Genomic DNA, 23371 nt, shown 5'->3' with positions numbered 1-23371 from the left:
CTTTTTTTTTTTTTTTTTTTTTTTCATTTTCTTTTTTGAGTCTGATAGTTGTATTGTTACCAAAATTTATTAGTGCAGTATAATTTGGAGATTATGGATAAGTATGAAACCTTATGTCAGGCTCTGCAAAGAGGACCCCTACTCAGTTTACCTTCTGTAATGGGGACTTATTGCAAGATTGATATAGGTTGAGGGGGAGTAAGGGATGCTATCTCTTTGATCATGGTGTCTCTGTGGATCCTCGTAGTCCTAGGACTGTGAGGTATAGCAACCTTCACGGAGAACTGGGCTTTAGATAGCAATCTTGTCTTGATTTGCTTAATAGCCATATTTCCTGAAAGAGAGGAAATTGGGCTTATCTGTCACCATTCTACATGGACAACCTTATTGGGCAGAATTTAGGATAGCATATCTTAGAAATAGTTAGCCTTCTTTGTATCTGGTTCTGTGACTTCTCAGCCATTCCCTAGGGCAGTCAGATGTGTGGTTGGAGAGCCGGGTTGGTTTATGCACATGGCATGGCAGAAACTACATCATGATTGATATGGTTTGGCTGCATCCTCACACAAAACTCATCTTGAATTCCCCTGTGCTGTGGGAGGGACCCAGAGGGAGATAATTGGATCATGGAGGCAGGTCTTTCCCATACTCTTCTCGTGATAGTGTCTAAGTCTCACGAGATCTGATGGTGATTGTAAGGGGAGTTTTCCTAGACAAGCTCTCTCTCTTTGCCTGCTGCCATCCATGTAAGACATGACTTGTTCCTCCATGCCTTCTGCCATGATTGTGAGGTTTCCCCAGCCACGTGGAACTGGAAGTCCAATGAAAGCTCTTTCTTTTGTAAATTGCCCAGTCGCTGGTACGTCTTTATCAGCAGCGTGAAAACAGACGAATACAATGATATATAGGAATGAACCATATTTGTCATTTTCCTTACATTGTGTTTGGACAAGTTGGGCATCTGATGATTTTGAGGTTCTTCCTCATACTACTTTCATCTTGTCCGAAGTCTTGGAGTATAATTTTATTGTTATGACACTTAAGGCACTTTTTTTTTTCTAATGATAAAGTTTTGTTCTTACAGATGCATTCCAAAGACCTCCATTTGCATAATGTGTATGTGGACCTGCCTTTAAATCTATTGGACAGAAGCCCTAGGAGCCTCAAGTAAGTCTGAAGATTGGCCCTGAGAACATTGTTCTCATTATCAGCAAGGGTTTTACCCAGAGACCTCTAGGTATACATTCACTAAAATGTGAATGTGGTCCTGTGGTTATATGAGCTCTGGCTTTTCTTGTGAATTACATTTCATTGGAGTCAGGTGTTTTCTGTAAACATCGTTAAACCATGAGACAAGCTGCATTGAAAATCTCTTCACTACATAGTTTTCTTTCTTGCTCATCTTTTCCTTGCAGAGCTGGGGCTGGGGTGAGATGTGTGGTACACCTAGAGCTCAGAATATAAGGGTTCTCACTCAGAGTCATACAGGTGCACAGTCAGCCCCTGAGAGTGAGCCACTCTTTAACATTTTGCCTTCTAGGTGCCTCACTTGCCTTGCCCAAGCACTAGCCCTAGATTAAATATATGTTTCTATTAGTTTTTCAAAATAATAATATGAACAATAACTAGCACTTGTCGACTGCCCCCTTATGTGCCAGTAAAGGTGACTTACATGTATGTGTCTATTCTTCCTTACATGAAACCCTACGAAGTAGATGCAATGGTATCATCCTTGTTTCACAGACAAGGAAACAAAAACACTGGGATGTTAAATCCGTATTTCAAGACTACTCCTCTAGGAAGTGCCAGATCCAGGACTGGGACCTGGGCCATCTGATTTTCAGCCCTTGATCTCAAGCTTTTCACTCTATACCTCTTCAAGGACATTTTTTTTTGTCCATGTGACAAGTAGAAAAATTCCACAGCAGGTTTGCTGACCAGCCACATCAGAGTCTTCCTGACACCAGTGTAATCATAACACATGGCATTTGAAACTGCGGTCAAGAATATTCAGGCTAGCTCTCCAATAAGAAAAACTTCAAATATCAAAACCCCAGGGCCGCTCGTTTTCATCAGAGTCTTTTAAATAACAGATTCTCGGACCAGTCCATTGATACATTCATTCAACAAATATTTATCGGGTCCCTCCTATGTACTAGATACCATTCTAAATGCTTAGAACACAGCTGTGATTAAATTAATGCCCCCTCTCTGCACAGAGGTTACATTCCAATAGTGGAGACAGATCATAAGGAAACAAACATACAGTTTGATGCCATGAAGAAAATAAAGCAGATCTTGAGGGTAAATGAGCCTTGGGTGGCCAGGAAGGACTTCTCTGAGGAAGTGGCATTTGAGCAGGGTCTTGAGTGACATGAACAGAGAGCGAGAACTCGAGCCTCACAAAGCAGTCCTATAGCTGCTTTATAAATACATTTTTCCTATTGTGTATTTGGCTTGACATTTTAAAAAAAATCACAAGATCAACACTGACAATAATGTAGTCATGAGGATGTCACTCAGCATGGCTTCGTGAGCTATTTTCACCTCCTTGCTGTGGCAGAAGGGGGTAGCTGGGGTAGATGGTCCATGAAAAGATTTGCTCCATGAGCATAAGCTTCTGACTGGGGATTTGAGGTCTGTTGAGTGATGCCCTGTTTGTTCTGAATTAAATTAGAATTGGGCAGTCTCCACTTTGCGGTTTTGTTCTTCAGCCTCTGGTGGACCAGAGCATCAGCCAGTTTTCATTTGTGTTGATTTCCTTGGAGGACAAGGTTGTGGCAGAAGCCGCCCCATGTGTGTGAAATACCCCGTTTCCTGGGCAATGGCTGCAGTCTCTGTTTCCATTAGCCTTTCTGTAGGGCGGTGTTTTCAGGTCTCTGATTCCAAAAGTCGCATGACCCAATCACGAGCACACAGTGGATTTGTCAGTCTTACCTGGGTCATGACAAAAGCTGCAATGACATTGTCACGTGTCATTTATGGTGCAGGTGAGTGTCTTAGGTGAGGCTGGACTCTGCTTCCGAGAATATCTGAAATTCAGTGAGCGCTTTTGTTTGAAGATCGGGACAGATTTGGGTAGCATCCTTTGGTCTCTTCTGGTCTGGGAGTCAGAGGAAGTTTGCATGAAAATTTCATCAGGGTAAGAGCGAGTGTGAGTAAAGGTAGATGTTTCAAGGGCATCTTTGGCCAGAGGTAACATTTTAACGTTTCAGATCCAAATTTTTAGTTTTGGCAAAAACACATTTTGCAACTCAAAACTTCTCTTCCTGCTTTACCCTGATCTGTTGCTAGTTGAAAACATCTAGCAACATGTTTGGCATCTCAACATCTCGGCATCTCAACCCTGTCCTCCCCTCCCTATCATCACTCCCTCTCCCCTGCTGCTAACTTGCCAGCTCAGGGCTGTGTCTAGTGTAGACATTTATAGCAGTTGCAGGGAGGTAGGTGGGAAGAAAGGAGGGAAAGAAGAAGGGGAAGGAAGGTGGAAGGGAAGAAAGAAGAAATTCCTGATCTATCCAGTTTTAGACTTGGAGATAACATTTTTCTCTGGGACACAATGCAGGCATCAGCAGTTAGAACAGTCGGGTTCAAATCTCGATCCCCCACTGAAAACACTGTGTGACCTTAGACAAGTGGCTGAACCTTTCTGAGCCTCAGATTTTTCTCATCTCTAAAGGAAGAAGGCGAAGGATTGATTTCAGTGAAATAGCTTCCATCAAATGCTGCTGCTACATGTTTAGCAAATTGCTTAACACATAATCAGCATTCAACCTGAGAGTTTTATTAATACTTTATTTGGGTACTGAGACCTCTGTTTCTGGGGTGGCACTGCCTCACCTGGGTGGAGTTACACCATGTATCCCAGGGCCACCAAGTCTGTGGCTTTATATAGCTAAGAGGTTTGAACAACCCCAAAGCTTCTGTCATGCAAGAAATTCCCAGAGATTCAGATATCAGCAAAGCTGTTGGGGGCTGTGGTGGTGAAGTTTATATGTCTATTTGGACAGGCTGCACTATCCAGTCATTTAATCAAACAATGATCAAAGGGTTGCCAAGGAGGTATTTAGTGGATGTTAACATTCACAACCTGTTGACTTTAAGGAAAGGGAATTATCTTGGATAATGTGGGTGGTCCTCATCCAATCAGCTGAAGGCCTTGGGACCAAAAACTTGGAGAAGAAGTTCTGCCTTAAGACTGCAGCCTCAGCTCACACATGAGTTTCCAGCCTGCCAGCCTGCCCTATGGATTTTAGACTTTCCGGCCCTGACAATCACATGAGCTAATTCCTGAAAGTAAATGAGCTAATAAATATCTGTATTTTGTATGATAAGTTATCGTGTTATTTTATATAAACTTTATATTATATTATATAATTATATTATCTTTATACAAGATATGCTATTTCTAATAAAATTTATATTACATGTTAAATTCTATATTGTTATATGTCAAATTATAAATTATAAATACATGTTAAATTTATATATACTTAAATTTTGATAATTTATAATTTGACATATACCATAATATATTGTAATAAATACATGTATTCATAATTTGATATATAACATAATATGGGATATAGTATATAATATAACATTATATGGAATATATATATATATATATATATATATATATATATATATATATATATATTCTACTTTAGTTTCTCTTTCTCTGGAGACCCTGACTGATACAGAAGCTTCTAGTTGAAGCATGTATATGGTATAGTCAAATTTTAGCAGGATTCTTTCTTCGGCTCTTCTGTTATAGAAATCCAGACTTGAATTCTTAATGAAAACTGAAAAGGGACAAAGGCAGGAGCCTCTGGCTAGATGGAGACCGGTGTGGGGATGGATTTCCTGATCCTAACCTGGAAAGGGAATTTCAGGGTAGAATGGACGACATCCCAAACCCCAGACCAGTGTTTAGTCCCTGAAAGGCTCTGCAGAGAAGTAAACAGCTTGGGTGGAGTGCACAGTTTTGTCTGTTCCGTTGCACAGCTTTCCTGGGCCTCTTCCCTAAGCTGGGTTGTGGTGGTTTGTTTAAAATTAGTTCTTGTTTGGCCTGTGAGGGAAGAGGGAATTTGCGGAGTCTGGGCTGGATTCAGCCTTTTGCTGTGGAAGTTCTGAGGGCTGTGTCTGTTACTTGGGCACGTTGAAAGTGGAGAGACTTGGGCTCCATGTGACCAAACCTCTGTCCTTGTCATCAGAGCTGTCCAGAAACCTAAATGGAACCGAAGGCCACCACCCTGGTCTGAACTGGGAGACATCTCTCCTGTCCCAAATAGAGCCCTCTGCCTCCCTCTCTGAGAGACCTGCCATCTGCAGGAGGAATTTTTCCTTTCGGGCATGACCTGTAAGCTACTGCTCCATAGCAAGTCTCATTCCAAAACTGTTACTGCCCATGAGCACAGTGACATTTAATTTCATCTTTAGGATTAACTTGCATCACTTCAAGCAGGGTCATCTTGGAACGGGACACAGGATAGGTAAGCTTTGGTGGTGAGGGGAGGAGGAAGGTTGGAATGCTAGTTGCTTATGTAGAAAATCCTGGCTTGCTGGGAGGCAAGATGAAGTCATTGGGGGCTAGAGAGCGGAGGATGCTGATTGAGAGAGTTCTATAAGGGGACAAAAGAGCAAAAAAACAGACAAAACAGACATTCATTCTCTTTACAAGGTGTTTTCAGCTGGCATGAAACCTCCTTTGACTGTGGAGTTGTTTTCTCTGAATATCTTTGCTTTCCCCTTTTCTGACATTGATTCCAATGTCAGTGTAAAGCTAAACATGGCTGACTACACACTTGGCCTGGTCCTTGTGAAAATATCTAAGTGGTTTCTGAATTCAGGGCTATTGCTGATTGGTTTCCCAAGTGGACTTAAAAGATATGGCTTTATTCAAATAATCATATCAACAAGCCATATTGCAAACAGGTCAGCATGGGTAGTTGATGACTAATACCACACACACAAACATCCACACACACACATATACAAACACATAGATACATATGTGCATACACACCACTTTACTTCACTGTGAGCTGAGTTTAGTCATAATCATTCCAATCTCAGCAATGTTTGATTTATTTGATTTATTTTGTCTGATGAAAGCAGAAGTGATGAAAGATGATTGGCTTTAGTTATTAATACTTATTGATACATATTTAGATCTTTGATTGGCAGTTCAGTCTTACAACCACTAAAAAAAGAGACCCTTGAAGGAAAAATTAGCTTTGTAAGAATGTTAGGATTTTAACAGCCTAAGTAAAGTTTTTTAAAAGTTGGAAACTAGAAAATTTGCTTCGAATTTAATTTATAAAAAGGACTTCCAGACCTCTGTCATATAGACAGTGGATATCTGTTCCAGTGGCAGACAACTATGTAATCTGTTAGTCAGTTAAGAATGTTTATACAGTTTGCGTTCAAACAGACATATTTAAGCAATGAAGAAAGTATTGTAACTAGGCAACTATTGATTATCTACCCAGTGTCCAGTCCCTGCTATTCCCTTCCTAGCAGAATCTTGATTGGGTTGAGGTTTAAGCAGCAATGTGTCAAAGTAGGTAGACCAGGAGGATCCTAAGGGAGGGGACTTTATCGATTTGAGCCAATCATAACACTCCTGAACATCCCTTGGCCAGCTTTTGGCTTAGAGGTGGGCATCCTAAACTTGGCATACGAAAGACAGTAGGAATTTGCTGGAGGCTCTTGGGAAATATTGCATAAAACAGTCCATCAAAATTGGACTTTTCTTTTTGCCTTGACTTGCCGTGTAAGAAGTAATGCCTAATGCTACAGCAGACAAATTGCAACCATCAGGGAAAGCTAGGACACTCTGAGAGAGACCAATTATTGAGCTCTGAATTAACCCTTCCTGAAGCCACCTACCTCCTCACTTCTTGGCATGTTCTTACTGCACAAACCCCTTTTAACTGGGTGCTTTGTTTCTGGCAGCCAAAAACAATCCATTGATACACTTGGTGACATTAATTAAGAAAAAAAAAAAAGAAAAAAATATGGGTAAGATTTAGTCTTCATATATTTTTTTTGTCCTTAGGAAGGCATAAGGTAATCAACCAAAAAACTGATTATTCTTTTTGTAACTCCTGTAGCCATTGTCAAAAAATAATGCGATTTGGAAAACATGTACATATACATGTACACACACACACACACACACACACACACACACACACTCCTCAATCCATTCTTGCAGTTGATGTATTAGTTTCTAAGCATTCATTGTTTCAATATTTCTATATCTAAAAATTTGTGAGACTCAGATTCAGTTTTTAGAGCTGTTTGCAAGTATGCTAAGTTGGCAATACCTAGATGCGTAGGGAAGGAAAGTAAGAGACACAGGGAGCAATGTGAGTGAATAATCTCAAGGGATGAACAGTTCCCAGCTTTATTGGGACTTCTTCAGCCACATCACCTCACACGCTTAGAAGTCAGGTTTGCTAACTGCGTTTTACAGATAGAAAGGTCAAGGTGCAGTGAAGTCAGGACCTGCACATAGAAACTGACCGATCCGAGTTCCCAGGATTTTCATTACTGCATGTTACCTCTGTTTTATCTCTTACGAAAATGCAGACAGGCCCAACCCTCTGAGGACCTGTTGCCTTTTTGTGAACTTGAGTAGAAAAGAGATCAAGCCAGTGCTGTAGCTGTTAGACTGGAAATCCTGAGTAGGTCACAAGAAAAATGGTTTTCATTTCCATGAACCCAGCCATCTGAACTGGTCAGGCTCCACTGACCGAGTTTAGGGAAGCTCATTTGGAAGAGATGAATTTGCTTTTGTATTTTGGAACGGTCTCAGGGCCTTGCCAACATCAGCTGCCGATGGAGTTCCTGACTGTGTGTGACAGGTCTGACTGCTGTGCTTCCGGGTTGCTCCACGTACACACTCCCTGGTAATCACCTTCGATTTTAAACTCATTCTAATAGTCTGACCATGGAGGCATGATATCCGTAATATCCCCCAAAGGAGCGAATGAAGAAATCCACAAGTTACCATGAGCATTTCTAGTCTGAATAATCGCCAAGTGATCCCTCCAGGACATTCCTCAAGGTGTGTATGAAAAATAGTGTCCACCAGGGACTGAGGTGGTTCAGGTACCACTGCTGCTTTGGGGCGGGACGTTTCTGTAAAGTGAGGGTTAGGGGAGCTACGTGAATAAACCCCCTATTGACTAGGCACAAGAAATAAAAAGTTTCTGATAGATGCAAATCTAGTGGGGAGGACATGGCGGAGTCAACCCCCTCCAGTTTTCTGCAGATTATATCCCGCCTCCCTCTCGGGGACACAGCTGCAGGTGTGCTTAGTCCGTGGGGGTGCTGTTCTTCTTTCCTTATGGAAATCAGGGAACGTGGGAAGAGGAGACTTTGTTTTTAATTGTTCTCTTTACTTTCTAGAGAAAAAAAAAATATTAGACTGTATTTTTTAGAGCAGTTTTAAGTTTACAGCAAAATTGAGCAAAAGGTTCAGAGAATGATTATACTTTTTATAACTCTTGTAGCCTCCTACCCCCACACACATGAACAGCCACCTCCACTATTAACACACCCCTTAGAGTGGTACATTCCTTACAACCAGTGGACCTACACCAACACATCATTATCACCCAGAGCCCATATTTTCCATTAGGGTTCACTCTGGGTATTGTATATTCTGTGGGTTTGGATCAATGTATAATGACCCGTATCCACCATTATAATACCATACAGAGTGGTTTCACTGCCCTAAAAATCCCCCTCCTTCCCCTATTCATCCCTCCCTCCTCGCAACTTCTGGCAACCACTGATCTGTTGACTATCTCCAATGTTTTGCCTTTTCCAGAATGTCATATAGTTGGAATCATATAGCATACAGCCTTTCAGATTGTTTTCTTTCACTTCGCAATAAGCATCTAAGTTTAAGAGACTTTCTATTTTGTTCTGTACAATAGCCTAACATTTTTGAAAAGTAGGACTGCGTTTTAAACAGATTTTTATCGGAAAGAATAAATAATACACGGACAATGTGAAATGGCTGTGTTTATAAAAATAAGTCTTAGACAACTGAAATATAGCTATAGAATTGCAGATCTTACCAACCAACTTTTGTCCTCATCTCTCTGGCTTCCTGTCTCTGTGCCATCTGGTCTCAGACTTTTTCACTCCTCATAAACTGATTGGCCTGACTTTCCTGCTCTCATTGAAGTTACATGCAACTGATATTTTCTTATTTTAAATATACATATTCCTTAGAGTCTATTCTATGAGGACAGGATTGTGATTTAGAGGAAGAGTCTTGTTCTCTGTGTATTTATGCAATGCAATATAATTGGTATACCTTGTATCCAATAAAGGCACAGTCTCTTCTTATTTTTGCCTCAACCTTGCACTGCTGAGTAATTCTTCAGACAAATCTGGTCCTTCATTCTGGGAGTTTTCCATTTAAAGTCTATAGGAATTTGATAACTGCTGCAATGGAGAAAGGTATCATCTTCCAAAATGTGTTTCGTGGATCACTGATCCCTACCATCTGATATTTCATATTCCAGCTAATAACACCTTTCAGGACTCTTGTTCTTAGGCAAACAGTTTGGAGAATGTTGCAGTTATGCAATGTGCTGGGGAAACAAGAGGCAAGCATGGACTAAAATCACCTTGGAATATTGAAGAAGGCTTCCAAGAGGAGGTGACATTTGAGATTGATCCTGAACAGGAAGTCAGGACACAACCAGAATCTCGACTAGACAAAGAGGCAAATGGTATACTAGCGTAGATGGTGTTAATGTGTAGACAACTGAAAGAACTGGCATATTTGGGAAGCTTTGGAATGTCCATGGTGTAAAGTGTCTATGAACAAGGGTGAGAGTGATGGAGGGAAGAGGACCAGAGGTTGAACTATCATCAGTGCTCCATTGTATTTCTTCCATTTGTCACTTCAGATCAATTTCTGCTCACCCGCCTTGTTCTGGGAGGGACATCAATAAGTTTCCATGTCCTTTGGCTTCTGGTTAAGTTCACCCCGTGGAGAACCCTGGCGAGAGGCAGGAAAAAGGGAGAAGAGTCAGATCAGGGTATTTTCTCCAGTGGCTCCCCTACGTGAGAAGTCATTTTGGGTTGAATGTTTCCCCCAGGTGAAGATCATTGGCTCTCTAAAGCTGGCCAGCTCACTTGTCCTTTTACTGATAGGATCAAGTAACTGCTGCCTCTCTTTGTCCTTTTGAGTCTAAAAATGGCAAGGCCCAGGTTACTGCATTGTCTCTTGTGATTTTCCTAGACCCACACCTTTGTAAATGAACCTTTCTCAAACTATCCTGTTTTGAATGTGCCATCAGCTACCTGTTGTGGTTCTGAGCTACGTAAACATAATTTGAAAAACCTAGAACACAACATAGACCAGAGAGAATCACCAAGAATCTTTTTTCCCCATTTTATTTTATTCTTTTCATATTTACCAATGCGATATCTTTAACCCTGAGATCTGGAAACATACACTGTTTTTAAATATACACCTTATTTATTTATTTTAAAATTTTATTTTAGGCTTCAGGATACATGTGTAGAATGTGCAGGTTTGTTACATAGGTAAATGTGTGCCATGCACCTATCACTTAGATATTAAGCCCTTCATGTATTAGCTATTAGTTCTAATGCTCTCCCTCCCCCCATACCCCCTGGCAGGGCCCCCAGTGTGTGTCGTTCTACTCACTGTGCCCATGGATTCTCATTGTTCCGTTCCCACTTGTGGGTGAGAACACATAGTATTTGGTTTTCTGTTCCTGTGTCAGTGTACCTAGGATAATGGCTTCCAACTTCATGTCCCTGCATAGGACATGATCTTATTCCTTTTTAAGGCTGCATAGTATTCCATGGTGTATATGTATCACATTTTCTTTATTCAGTCTATCATTGATGGACATTTGGCTTCATTCCAAGTCTCTAATAACTGTAGTCTTACCTGATTTATGTTAAAAATAAACCATTTTTTTTTAAATGGATAGAGTAAGTCTTTTGGGAAAATAGAAAAAAAGGGATTATTTAAAAATCATGTGAATATTTAGGTCTAAGAATTGGCCATGAATCCTTAGCTCAGTGCCTATAGATCCCTATAAACAAGATCTATAAATAGGATTCTTGGAATCTTTGAGTTAGGATAGGAAAAAATTACATCTTTATTTTTTCTGACCTCTAATTGAAATGTAGTATTTCTTTCCATTACAAGTGTATGTGACAAGGCACAATAATATTGGGCATAACTAAGGCTTTATCACCAACAAAAATAATAGATATTTTTGTATGACACTGCAGTGTTGTGAAAATCTCAAGATATTATCTATACTCCTCACTGCTTCAAAATTATGGTAGTTAGTAGACCCACCTTCAGGTCTTGTTATTGGATGCATTAATGAGGAAGCATATATGTTATGTTTCAAAATTTTATTTTCTAAATATTTTTAGATTGCAATTGCATTGCCGTATAATTTATTTTATAATAAAGTGTGTTTCAAGTTATGCATTTACACATGTAATTCTAAAAAGAAGTCCATAGACTTCACCAAATATCCAATAGAGTTTACAGTAAACATGTTATTAAAAGTCTCTGTTAATTCCTAGATACTCATTCCAGAAAATACTGCAATGGCTGCATCTCAGGAATGTCTTTTTCCAGAAAAAAAAAATCCTCAGTTGCTAGATGTTCTGTGTAGTTTCTGTATGTGGTTTTTCTGGGCTAAATCCTTTCAGTTCAATATGTTGACTATATGCTATATCATGTCAAATATTTGACCTTCTTCTCTTTCTTCTCTAGGTCATTGTTTGTTTCATAACTGGATTTCCTATTTGATATTTGTCTCCCGAATTTTAAGAGCAAATCGTGTCATCTATGGCTTTATTTTAATTCTCACTATGTAAACTTATAAGAAATAACTCACAACTTGGTGTCTCATAACTCACTTCTGAAATATCCAGTGAAAAACTGCCAAGTTATTCACCATTGTTTATTTTGGTCCCAGTACACTGTCCATGCCCTGGTTGAACATCTCGCCAAATTTCCTCCAATTTATTGCAAAACCAATTGGCAGAACAATGAGGAAACCTGTCTGGGGCCAATTTTAGCAATTGATGATGCCGCCGTCTTCCCCCACCTCCACTTTCCTCTAATCCATCGAGTTTCTTCCAGATCTAGCCATTCTTAATGGGAATATAACACCTTGGCATGGCTCCAAACCTTGGCATGAAAAAAAAAATTTCTTCCTATCCTCACTCCACTGCTTCCCTCCCCTCTGCTTCTCATCCTTTTCTCAAAACTGATACCCTCCAACAAGTACTTCTCCCAGCAGAGAGGATGGCCTTGCAACATTGAGAAAGAACCTTCTTTTGAAAATAGGTGAGTGTGCTCTTACCAGTACAGGAAATGGGAAATTTAAACTTCTTTCCATTAAGGTATGAACTTTTCACAAAGCAGTAGCTCTGAAATATTTCCTGTATGGTTGGTATAGGTGAAAAAACTGTTTTGCAGAGCCTACTGAAATTAAAAACTAGTGAGTGTCTTTGCAGCCTGTTGTTAGTCAAAGCAGTTATGTATTGCTGATGGTGCTTTTCTAACATAGACCTTAAAGCTCTTTTACATGGACTGTCTTTTTGCTACATTTTTAAGACAGAGCAAGAAGCTGAAATTATCTGATCCCACTATGGTTTCAAGACTAGAAACTCAAGGAGGTTGTAGGCTTGTCCAGATGACTTTGGCGATACTTGTTTGCTACTTGTCCAGAGTATACTTGATACTAGTATTTCACTAGTATCAAAACCATAGTGAAGTACTTACCTGTATTAAACTCTGTTGTCATTTTGAACTAAGCATCATGTTGAGTTGATTTTCAGATTTCTCCCCTAGGTGATAACCAGAAAGAATTTTGGGATGTTGTGTTCATTAAGGTGCACGCAAGAAAACAGAAAGCACATTAGGTATTTCAACAGAAGGGATTGAATTTAGGAGGTTGGTTATATATATTTCAGCTTTTTTGTAAGGCTGAAGTAATGAAGTGGGAACAATGAAATGACAAAGAGATAGTAACTGCAGGAAAAAGCTACCCCTACTGGGGCTGGGGAATAAGTGAAAATATTAGGTCTATTGGAACCTAAAACATCAGAGGAAGGGCTCTGAGGAGTTGAAGCTCAGCCTCTGAGGAGGAGGCCCTGTGTGGCTGCTGATGGCATCTCAGGAGATTGAAGGAGGGGTCTTATGGAGCTGGAATTCAGATTTCTGAGGAGGGAGCAATATTGCCTCCCTAGAGCTTGCACCTCTGAGAAAGCACTTTCAGGCTGACTCTAGGAGACAGGACTGTATTTAACTGCTGCTGTAAGAATGAAGTATTGCTGCTAGGTAGTATTGGTGGGAACAGCATGTGAAAAAAAAAAAAAAAAAAAAAGGCACGGAGGAATGTATTCTCTCTTCTCTTCATTCCAGTCTCCCTCTAGTGCCTTCTATTAGAAACAACTAGCAAAGGAAAAACATGATTTGCCGAGTCCCCTTTAGGGTCCCAGAGGAGGATATGAGAGGCTTGGGAGCTGGGAGATAGTAGCTTACTACATCACACAAGTATGTAGAATACTTTTGCATTACCAGAAAATGTACCAGTCATCCATAAGGATGTTTGCTATCAGGAAGAGGATGATTTAATATGAAGTCTACAGGTCACATAGGTATGCCTAGAGCTGGCAGTGAGTCACTGGGACTTGAGATCCAAGGCCTTCTCTCGTTTGCATAGTCCTCTTGCTTGGGGCAGAGAGAGTGGGGTTGGTGTGGGAAGAAAATTGCAGCATGCAGGGTTGTGGGTGGTGATGCCAGTGTCCTTTGTCAAGCCATGCAGGTACTAGAAGCTTCAGAGCATTTGGGCTGAGACTATGGTCAGGGATTAGGCAGAGAGGCACCTGGCAGAGTATCTGAAGGACCACACCAGCGTTTTCTTGCAGAGCAATCAACGTCTTGGGTTAGACGAACATTTGCACCCAGTTAAGGCTTCAGTTTCTGGAAGTCTAAGGAGTAGAAAGAATCATGATTATAAACATCTACAGATCCACGTGCTCATTGAATAATGATAGGACATCCAATATATACAATCCATTGTGCTGGGACTGGGGAATGTGATGATGAATCAGGTAAAGATGAATCTATCTTCAAGGAGATCAAATATTAACAGAAAATTATAGTCACTTTATTTCTGGCAGAATGGGAATAGAGTCAAGGGAGAGGTAACTTACCAGGGCACATTAGGGACAGCTCCACCTGGGAGACATGAGCTGAGTCCTGCTATCAGGAGGGATGTTCAGTAGATGGCAAGGGTCAGGGGACAAAGGGCCATGGGATGATGAAGCAACGTGAACACAGCCCACAGGTGGAGCATAGACTGGTGCACTTGAGAAAGTGGGAGGGACAGCAGGTAGAAGGTCAGGGTCTCCACTGAGGCAGCAGCTTCACCTGCCTTCTCTGTGCAGACATGCTATCATACAGCAGCCTGACTGGTTTGTATATCACCTTCTTCCCACCTCTGATGAGCGCGATAATCATCACGATCCCAGGGAACAGCCAAAGGAAGAGAAAAGGCAGGAGATTTGGACACGATGCCATGAAGACCAACAGCTCTTGGATAACCGAGAGAAGGCAGCTGTGTGAACAGTTTTGATGCACTCATGAAGGCAGGGCCCAGTGCCCATGGCATCTGCCTTTTTCTAGAACCAATCCCTATTTCCGTGTGGCTTTCTAAGGTGCAGAGAGGGCATGTTGGGAACTTTGCTGGGGTCTTTTTGATATCTTAGGCGGTGGTTAGGGGGAGACCCTCAGCATCTAGGTAGGCAGTGTGATCCTCCCACCCCTCTGAATGAGCTGGACTTTAGGGAACTAAAGCTGGACTTTAGGAGGGGACTGACAGAGGCTGCTGCTGAGGCTTTAGTTATGGGACAGCTTCCTGGAAGTGTCCCATAACTAAAGCCTCAGCAGCAGCCTCTGTCAGTCCCCTCCTCCACAGAACCTTTGGCTTCCATCTGACCAGCCTTGACACCCAGTGTCCAAACACCGATAAAATTGATTTTGCTAAGTGTGAGAAAGTCCTGGAGCATCGATTGTTTCCTCCTCTGTGCCCCTGATACCCTGGCATTAACACTGTCCCAGAATGTACCTTGCTTGTTTGGTTGGAGGAGGTCAAAGCCCTGATGAAGAATGAGTGGAATTCCACAGGATTGGGCCAGTCTTGATAAATGACAGCAGGGGATGGTGTGGGGAGGGGAAAGGATCAGAGGAAGTGGGGATAACTGAGTGGCTTAAAAAATAATTCACCTTTGCCTCTCCTTGTTCTACCAGTCTGTCTAGTGCTTTCAAATTGAAGAAAAAACAAAGGCTTGTCATTCTAAACATTTGAAGTTTCAAAAATGATCTATAGAGCATGTTTGGTTTTTCAAGTTAAAAATATTAAAAGAAAAAAATACATGGAGGTCTTACTGCTTTCCTTTGAAGAGCTAGAGCCTCCCAAGCAGGGTTGACTGCCGTTGGTTTGAGGTTTTCTGTTAGCTTTGAGGCTGTTTTTCCTTATTGCTATGAACTAGATGAGTCCATTTTTAGCTGGTGACCCTTCCCTATTTCACTGTGAAATGAAGGGCTGGTTAGATGGTCTTTTATGTTTCTTCCAGCTTTGACTTATATGATCTTTAATTCTAAGGTACCTCATTAACTCTGAAGACAAGGGATAGGTAGGTTCTAACTCCAGATGAGCCACTGAAATATGGTACCAGGATGGGATAGAGACTCTTGGTACTATCTTATATATGTTCTCAAACCTAGCCAGGGATCATGATGACAATATACCATGGGGAATCAGAGAGATGTTTTTAGTGATTCTGCTGTGAGTCAACTGAGATGACCCCTATGGAGATGATAACTCCCCACATTAACTATTGGCAGATAGACAAAGATGTAGATGCCTTGATTACATATGCTACTCAGATCTCCTAATTAGGACCACACATGCAGAGAAACCAATGGCGTTTGGTCATATAGGCCAATGGTCTTCTTGGGAAGGTGTCTCCTAGTCATGGGAATTCTCTTTTTATTGTTTAAGCTCTTGCGTAGACCTGGAAGACATCCATTGCTGTTACCCCTGAGTTTATAACCATGCTGAAAGTCCAGTGGGGAACTCTGGCACATAGTGTTGAATGAGAGGGGACTACACGTATGTACCCTGCATTTCTTGAGAATAAAGATTTCTGTTCATTTTGTACAGTGGTTCTCATCTGGGGGAAACCCAGTCAATAGAAGCCAGGGTTGCCACTAAAATCCCTCCACCGTGCACGAAAGCTGCCAGCCCCTTTTCCCACAACAAGGGATTAACTGGTTTCAAAAGTCAGTAGTGCTATGGTTGAGAAAACCTGTTTAGCACCTGTAGGTTCCAGAGAGCTCGGATGGTGGTGGTCATTGTGTTGAGTTTCAGATTCAGCATTTAGGTTTGGTTTTTGGCTTGACGCCAAGACATTGGCTGACTATGGGGTAGAAAGGAAGCACCTCCTTTATCAAGATTGGCTTCAAAGATGGCTGTCTCCCCTTCTGGTGGGTCCTTTGTCCACTCACAGTGTGAGAAATGGAAAGAGGGTCACCAAGAGACTTGCAACGCCTGTAATAACTGGATGCAGAAACTCTGGATCTGAAGGGACTGTTAGTGACTGTTTCATCCCTCGTTCTGCCTTGGAGCAGCAAACTGAGGAGCCACCTAAGGTGAGACTGAGGATTATGCAGTTTTCATCATTGCTTTCCAGGGACAACTTCTCCCTCCATCCTTTGCACATGTTTTGGTGCCTTCCTCTCCCCTGGAGTCTCTGCCCTTTTCTCTGAGCAGTGTTCTGACTACTTCAGATCTCTGTACTGATGGAGGAACACATGGTCGTTTGTTGTTGCATGGCCAGATGTCAGCAACTCTTTGCATTGTGTTACCACTAGCAACTCTGTTCACCTTTCTAAAGGGGGTTCTTGGGAAAAATAATGCTGAGCTCAGTTTTCCAGTGGTGATACCCTAGTTATCATAATACTTTAAAGAAGAAAACACTTTTGATTCCAGGTCTCTTTTACTGCTTTTCAAATGGTTGTTCATAGGCAATCATTTACTCTTAATACCTACCTTATCCACAGTAATATTCCAAGCAAGATATTGTATAATCTTCCTTGGAAACACACTTGAATATTTAACGAGATAGATAACATAACCCTATTTGCCGAAATCTAAACTCTTGAATATAATGAAAAGTCTCCCATCTGGACTATCTTGGAATAGTCATGATTTATAGCTGCTGAACTGCAAATCAGTTAAGTCTCCTGGCATTAAATATGATTTGCCTTCCTGTTTGTCTCATTAGCACTTTTCAGCCTTCTGTGACTTAGAGTCCCAGGCCATTGATGAGGGCACAGGTGGGCTGTAGAGTTTAGCAGACAGAAGGAAGCCCCCGCTGCCTGCCACAATTCCCTAAGAAAAGGCAGGACTAGGACACTCAGTGATGGGCCACTGGGTCCTGCTCAATCTGTTTTCATCTCCCAAGGCCTTTTATGGCTTTGCTTTTGAGAAAGAAAACCAGCCTTCAAAGGCTTGGCTCTATCAATTTCCCCCACCATATGTTCTTATTAAAATGTTTATGACACTCGTTATCTTAGGATTATTATCTTAGGATTGGCATTGATTAATAAAACATGCGATGAACTATAACTTACTGTTTAGATTTTTAAAAGTAGGAATAACACATATATGGTTTTAATCATTTTCTAAGCAAATGTTTCTAGCTGCAAAGTAGTCTCAATAGCAATGGAGAACATTATCAGGGCGTGTTCTTTTCAGAATAGGAACACAATGAATATATATTTGTCTGGGTCACACTCCTCATGATGTTGGATGTTGTTTTTTATGAGACTAGATAAAGTATATTGCAAGGCTGATAGCAGCAGAGCATTTATTGACATATTTTAGGTGTTTTCCAATTGACTGTAGTTTGTCATTGTTTGGCAAATATAGCCCTGTCAATTCCTTTGATGATGGTGTTTTAGCAAAGTACTGTATGTTCAGATATTAGCATTAACAGCATATGGTAAACAAGCTACTTTTACTAAAGATTTTCATCATCTTATAAAAGTAATTATGCTCATTGTAAAAACTTTGGAAAGCATGGAAAAGAGTAAAGAAGAAAATAAATAAAATTCATGATCCCACTACCCATTTATAACACGATTTTTTTAATATACATGTGCGTACATTAAGATACAGCCATATTGCATACATACATATAAACAAGTAAAATATGTAATTGTTTTGGTAATTCCATTGCATAACCAATTTTGTATACTTCCACAACCATCATGCTATGCACATTGCATATCAGGACAGAATTCTTTGTAAACAGTTTTAAAGGCTCTGTTGTAAAACAGCATGGGGGTGCAGCATAACCCTTACTCACTCTTAGCAGTATACAAGAAGGCTGTTTTCAATTTTTCACTGTTATTAACTATGCCATTATAAGCAGCCTTGTCCCAATCTCATAGGTTTTGTGAGAGGGAAATGAGATGGTTCATGTAAAATTCCTGATATAATAGTGATACATGTTCAAAATGTCTTCCTCTCCAGCTTTCTTCCTCTCTGTCCACCTACATTTTTCCTTCTCTGCTTTTTTTTTTTTTTTTTTTTTTTTTTTTTTGAGTTAGTCTTGCATTGTTGCCCAGGCTGGAGTGCAGTGGTGTGATCTCAGCTCACTGAAACCTCCACTCCCAGGTTCAAGCAATTCTCCTGCCTCAGCTTCCTGAGTAGCTGTGATTACAGGTGCCCATCACCATACCTGGCTAATTTTTTTGTATTTTTTTAGTAGAAAAGGAGTTTCATTATGTTGGCCAGGCTGGTCTGAACTCCTGACCTCATGATCTGCCCACCTCGGCCTCCTGAAATGCTGGGATTACAGGTGTGAGCCATTGTGCCTGGCCTCTTTCTCTACCTTTAATGTATTTTTTCATTAAAAATAAAAGATCATAGAATTACAGCCACTTGGTTAAAGTATGTGCACTTTTTTTTGTTTGTAGTAATTTTTACTTCCACATCAAATGCAGTGATTTGGATCTAGTTCTTGACTGGCTTGAGATGCCTCATCAACCTCTGTCCCAGTCTCAGTCCCGTGTTAAAATATAAAACGGTGGGAATGAGGGTATGCTCTGCAATCAGTTATCACAGGTGGGAGGGTCTGTGAGCACACTTCCATGTCAAGTCCCTGCTGTCTTCCAGCCTTATCCAGATGAAACCATCAGCCCATTTCATTCCTGGATGCACTTGGATAGAATGGTGGTGCTTTAGAAGTTCCAGCTGCACTAGGGGCCTAGTGTTAGATTTGTTGTGGAAGGTAAGAACCAAACACCTTCCTGTCCACCAAACCCATTGAATGCTCCCATATTCATTCAGTTCATAAGACTGGGTCCTTTCTCCCATTTCTGATTTATATATACTTTACCTCCTTCTTGCAGTTGAAACCCTGTCCTAAACACTAGTCTGTTTGACTGGGCTTCAAGTGTCTGTCTGATTCCTGCTGATTCCTTACCCCTGGGGAAATGCAGTGTGTTTCCAACTGGACGGGCCACGTGGAAGCACATTGCTATCACTCTGTCACGTTTACTTGTACATTTTTGCACTTCTCTTTCACCCTCAAGAGCTAACTAACTCCTTTAAGCATTTATAGAATTCCAGATCAAGGCTAAATCTCCTATTCCTCCTAGGAGTGTATGCCATCTCTCTTCTCAAAGCATTGACCCTGGGGCTGATCAGATGATCTGTTTTGAGCCCATTCTTCCCCACATCCTTCCATCTTCATGGCATTGGCAAATCCCTCCAAATTCTTAGCCTGCTCACTGTCAAGCCAGCTCATGAAAGGACACCCTCTGTTGTGCTTCTGGCTATTTCACGACCACAAGGAGAAGCAGCAGCTGGCAATAAACATGTTGCTAAATAGACCTGGCTTCTATGGGAATCCCAGAGTTAAGCATTCCCACCCCTTTGGGCCACCTTTCACATCTGATTGATTTTTTTTGATTGGTTGTTTACCTGACCTGATCAGAGAGTTTGGACAGGAGTTTCTGTTGACACTTTATTTCACTTTGGGTAAAGTTTAAACATGACTTATCACAACTCTGACACATCTGGAAGGCCATATTTTGCCCCCCTCCTGTTGTCGACCTCTTTCAAGTATGAGAATATAGGGCATAAAGGCCTTTTTTATACACGAGGAGAAAGTTCATTGCTTTGGGTCCTTTTAGAGATGAGTCTTAGGTCATCTGTAATCACTGCTGGATGATCCTTCTCTTTTTTTCCTATTGTTAAAAACCTTCACATTTATTTTGTTTCCCACAGGTGAAAAACATCCATTTCTTGGAGAAATGCCCCTGTGGGGTTGCAAGTCCCAGGTCTGAGATTTCTATGTGTCTCTTTTTCCCCTAAAGTGGCTGAAATCTGAAGCTGAAGTTGCAAGTGTCATGGAGTCATTGAATCTCACAGTCTAGACCAGGCGTCCCCAAACTTTTTACACAGGGGGCCAGTTCACTGTCCCTCAGACCGTTGGAGGGCCGCCACATACTGTGCTCCTCTCACTGACCACCAATGAAAGAGGTGCCCCTTCCTGAAGTGCGGCTGGGGGCCGGATAAATGGCATCAGGGGGCTGCATGTGGCCCGCGGGCCTTAGTTTGGGGACGCCTGGTCTAGACTGACAAAAGTGATTAAAGGTCCTCTGGTTCAACCTTCTGTTTAATGTGGAAATCCTTCCTCTAGTAAAGCTATGTGGGAATCACAGTTCACTTAGGGGCTTAGTCTTGTAGCACAATGTCTTCTTCCTAAGTGGGAAATTACTTCAAACCTCTATTCACTCAATAGTTGTTGAATACCGACTCTATCTATCTATCTATCTATCTATCTATCTATCTATACATAATATGTATATCTCTATCTAAAAGCAGAAGCATAAAACATTACCACTTTAAGACCAAGGTCCAGATGGGGTGTGAACCTCACAGGCATGCTGCTGGGTGCATGGGACATCAAGTTTTGCCTTTAATAAGTTCAGAGTCTAAATATCTGTCTGTCTGTCTATCTATCTATTTATCTATCTATCTATCTAATCTATCTGATGTCTAAAACAAGTTGCCTATTGAAAGTGACTTAGAGTCTAGAAGGCAAGGAATGACAGTCACCCAAACTTTCTTTCATATGGTAATCATAATAGTAATAAGAATGATACCTGACATGCAATGAATGCTTTCTCTGTACACGTACAGTTTTAAGTGCTTGACATGAACTAACTCATTTGGTCATCATAATAACACTGTGAGGTAGGTAAGCACTTTCATTACTTAACCCATTCCACAGAGGAGAAAACCAAGGCATAGCTGCTCAAGATTATGCAACTAAGCATAAGAGGATCCAGGATTCAAAATAAAGTATTTTGCCTCCCAAGTCTGTAGACTATACTGGTATGTAATTTAATCTCTTGCAAATAACTAAGATGTTTGGTAGAAAGAGAGAAATATCATGAGAGAGAAAGGGCAGACCCTTGCGCTTGGAAAAGATGGCCTGTTTTGATACCTTTGTAAATGATTTATCCCTGGTGTCGGCTTCTCTTGGTCATGTTTCCCGGTATGAGGGAGAAGGGAGTCGCTGGCTTAATCTGTTGGCTGCCACCTGTAATTTACAGCAGTAGGGTTCACACTCAACTGGAACTTGGTGTTAAAATGATAATATTTTATGCTTTCGCTTTTAGTGGGTGACAATAAAAAATCAATGGATTATAATTACAGGACCTTGAAGTTTAGTGTTGCCCCAGACTGTAATGAAAATCCATGTGTGGTATGACAACCACAGATTAGCAATTTATCTCTCCTGAAATAGCAAGGTGGTTTATTATGTTGCTGGTGCACTACCTCTTAGAGAAGGGACCAGGTAATGTGCCAGGTTGCCCCGTGAGTAATAGCCTGGTTTTATTATACAGGATAAATCAATCACATAGCTTCTTGCGTTGGCTTAATGAAGTTAGATTAGCATGCACAGAGCTTGGGAAATAGCTGTTGGTCAACAGCCTCCAAGTGCTGACAGAAGACCCTCAGTGGGCTGAATCTGGAGTGAATACTCAGTAGTTTGCCTTGCAGGTGGGTGATAAGAATCTGAGACTTGGTTTGGGAGTTGGTTCAAGAGGGCAAGATTTCTAAAACACAGTTGAAACTGCAGAGAACTTTTGTTGATTAGGAGATCAGTAGTAAAACAACCCCCAAACAATAAACTTTTAAAAAAGAACTGGCAGTCTTTGTCATTTCCCTTTGCAATGATGGATTTATTTAGGAGAGGAGGTACACAGAAGGGGAATGGATTATAGACCGTCACATTAGTTGATGCCCCAAGAGGAAAGCATCCCACCTCTCTATGGCTAACATTGGTTGGGGTGTGGGAGTTGTTTTGGCACAATATCTACTGACTCCCTATCTTTCCAAGCTCCCTTATATCACAGGTGCCACCCTTTACTGCTTGAGCTAGGTTCATGGCAGGGGAAAGACACTATAGTTTCCCTCTGCCCTTTGTACCCCAGCTTTTCTGTAGATGTATTAGAGCCTTCCTTTGAATGTCTTTCAGAAATCTGCCAATAAGAACAAGTTGAAAGTCATCAAGACTTTCTTCTCCCTTGGGTGAGCCTTCCTCAATAAGTATCTTATTAAGCTAGTATCTTAATTTGCCCTCACTGTGTGTACAACTGATAAGAACACCATGCATTAAAAATTAAAATAACCATAAGGAGTTGTGTTGTGGGATCTGGAAGAGGGAAAAGTAGACCCAGAGAGAGGGTTCAGGTGAGGGCCAATATTTGCATTCTCTATTTCAGAGTCAATCATGTCTTGCCTTTGGGAATGAAGCCATAATCCCTAAGGAAATTCCAGATAAGGAACATATGAAAACTTTCTGCCTTCATAATGCATTTCATGTTTCATTTCAAATTTCTAGTTTGCTCTTTCCTTTGAGAGACTTAAACTTACCAGAAAAAAACAAAGGTTTTAGTTCTCATATCTCAGAAGATAGAAATTTGTTGATATTGAAGCAGGAGGGGGATAACTGAGACATAAGAAAGCACATTGTGAAAAGAACCATGACGGTGTATCAGTCAGCGTTGGTTGCATTAGGGTGTGGTAACAAACAACCCTCCAACATTTTGTAACCTCTTAGTGTAAAATAAAACACATACAGAAACCCCCACAAAACAAATATTTATCATATTATTGGAAAGCTAATATCCCTGTAACTAGCACTCGGGTTGGGAAATAGGGCATAGGTAGTCACC

General features: G+C 41.0%; 1 long non-coding RNA gene across 5 annotated transcripts in view; it reads left to right on the top strand.

Annotated features, from left to right (window-relative positions):
* Positions 1 to 23371, top strand: part of LOC104651993 (uncharacterized) — a 564635-nt gene that overhangs the window by 495155 nt on the left and 46109 nt on the right. For all 5 annotated transcript variants that reach the window (XR_012514707.1, XR_012514709.1, XR_012514708.1 and 2 more), the window contains exon 8: positions 1085 to 1167. This is a non-coding gene — a long non-coding RNA (uncharacterized LOC104651993). The remainder of the gene's footprint in view (positions 1 to 1084; positions 1168 to 23371) is intronic.

This window comes from Saimiri boliviensis, chromosome 17 (assembly GCF_048565385.1).
Source record: "Saimiri boliviensis isolate mSaiBol1 chromosome 17, mSaiBol1.pri, whole genome shotgun sequence".
Lineage (NCBI taxonomy): Eukaryota > Metazoa > Chordata > Mammalia > Primates > Cebidae > Saimiri > Saimiri boliviensis.
This window is presented reverse-complemented; position numbering and strand designations above follow the sequence as displayed.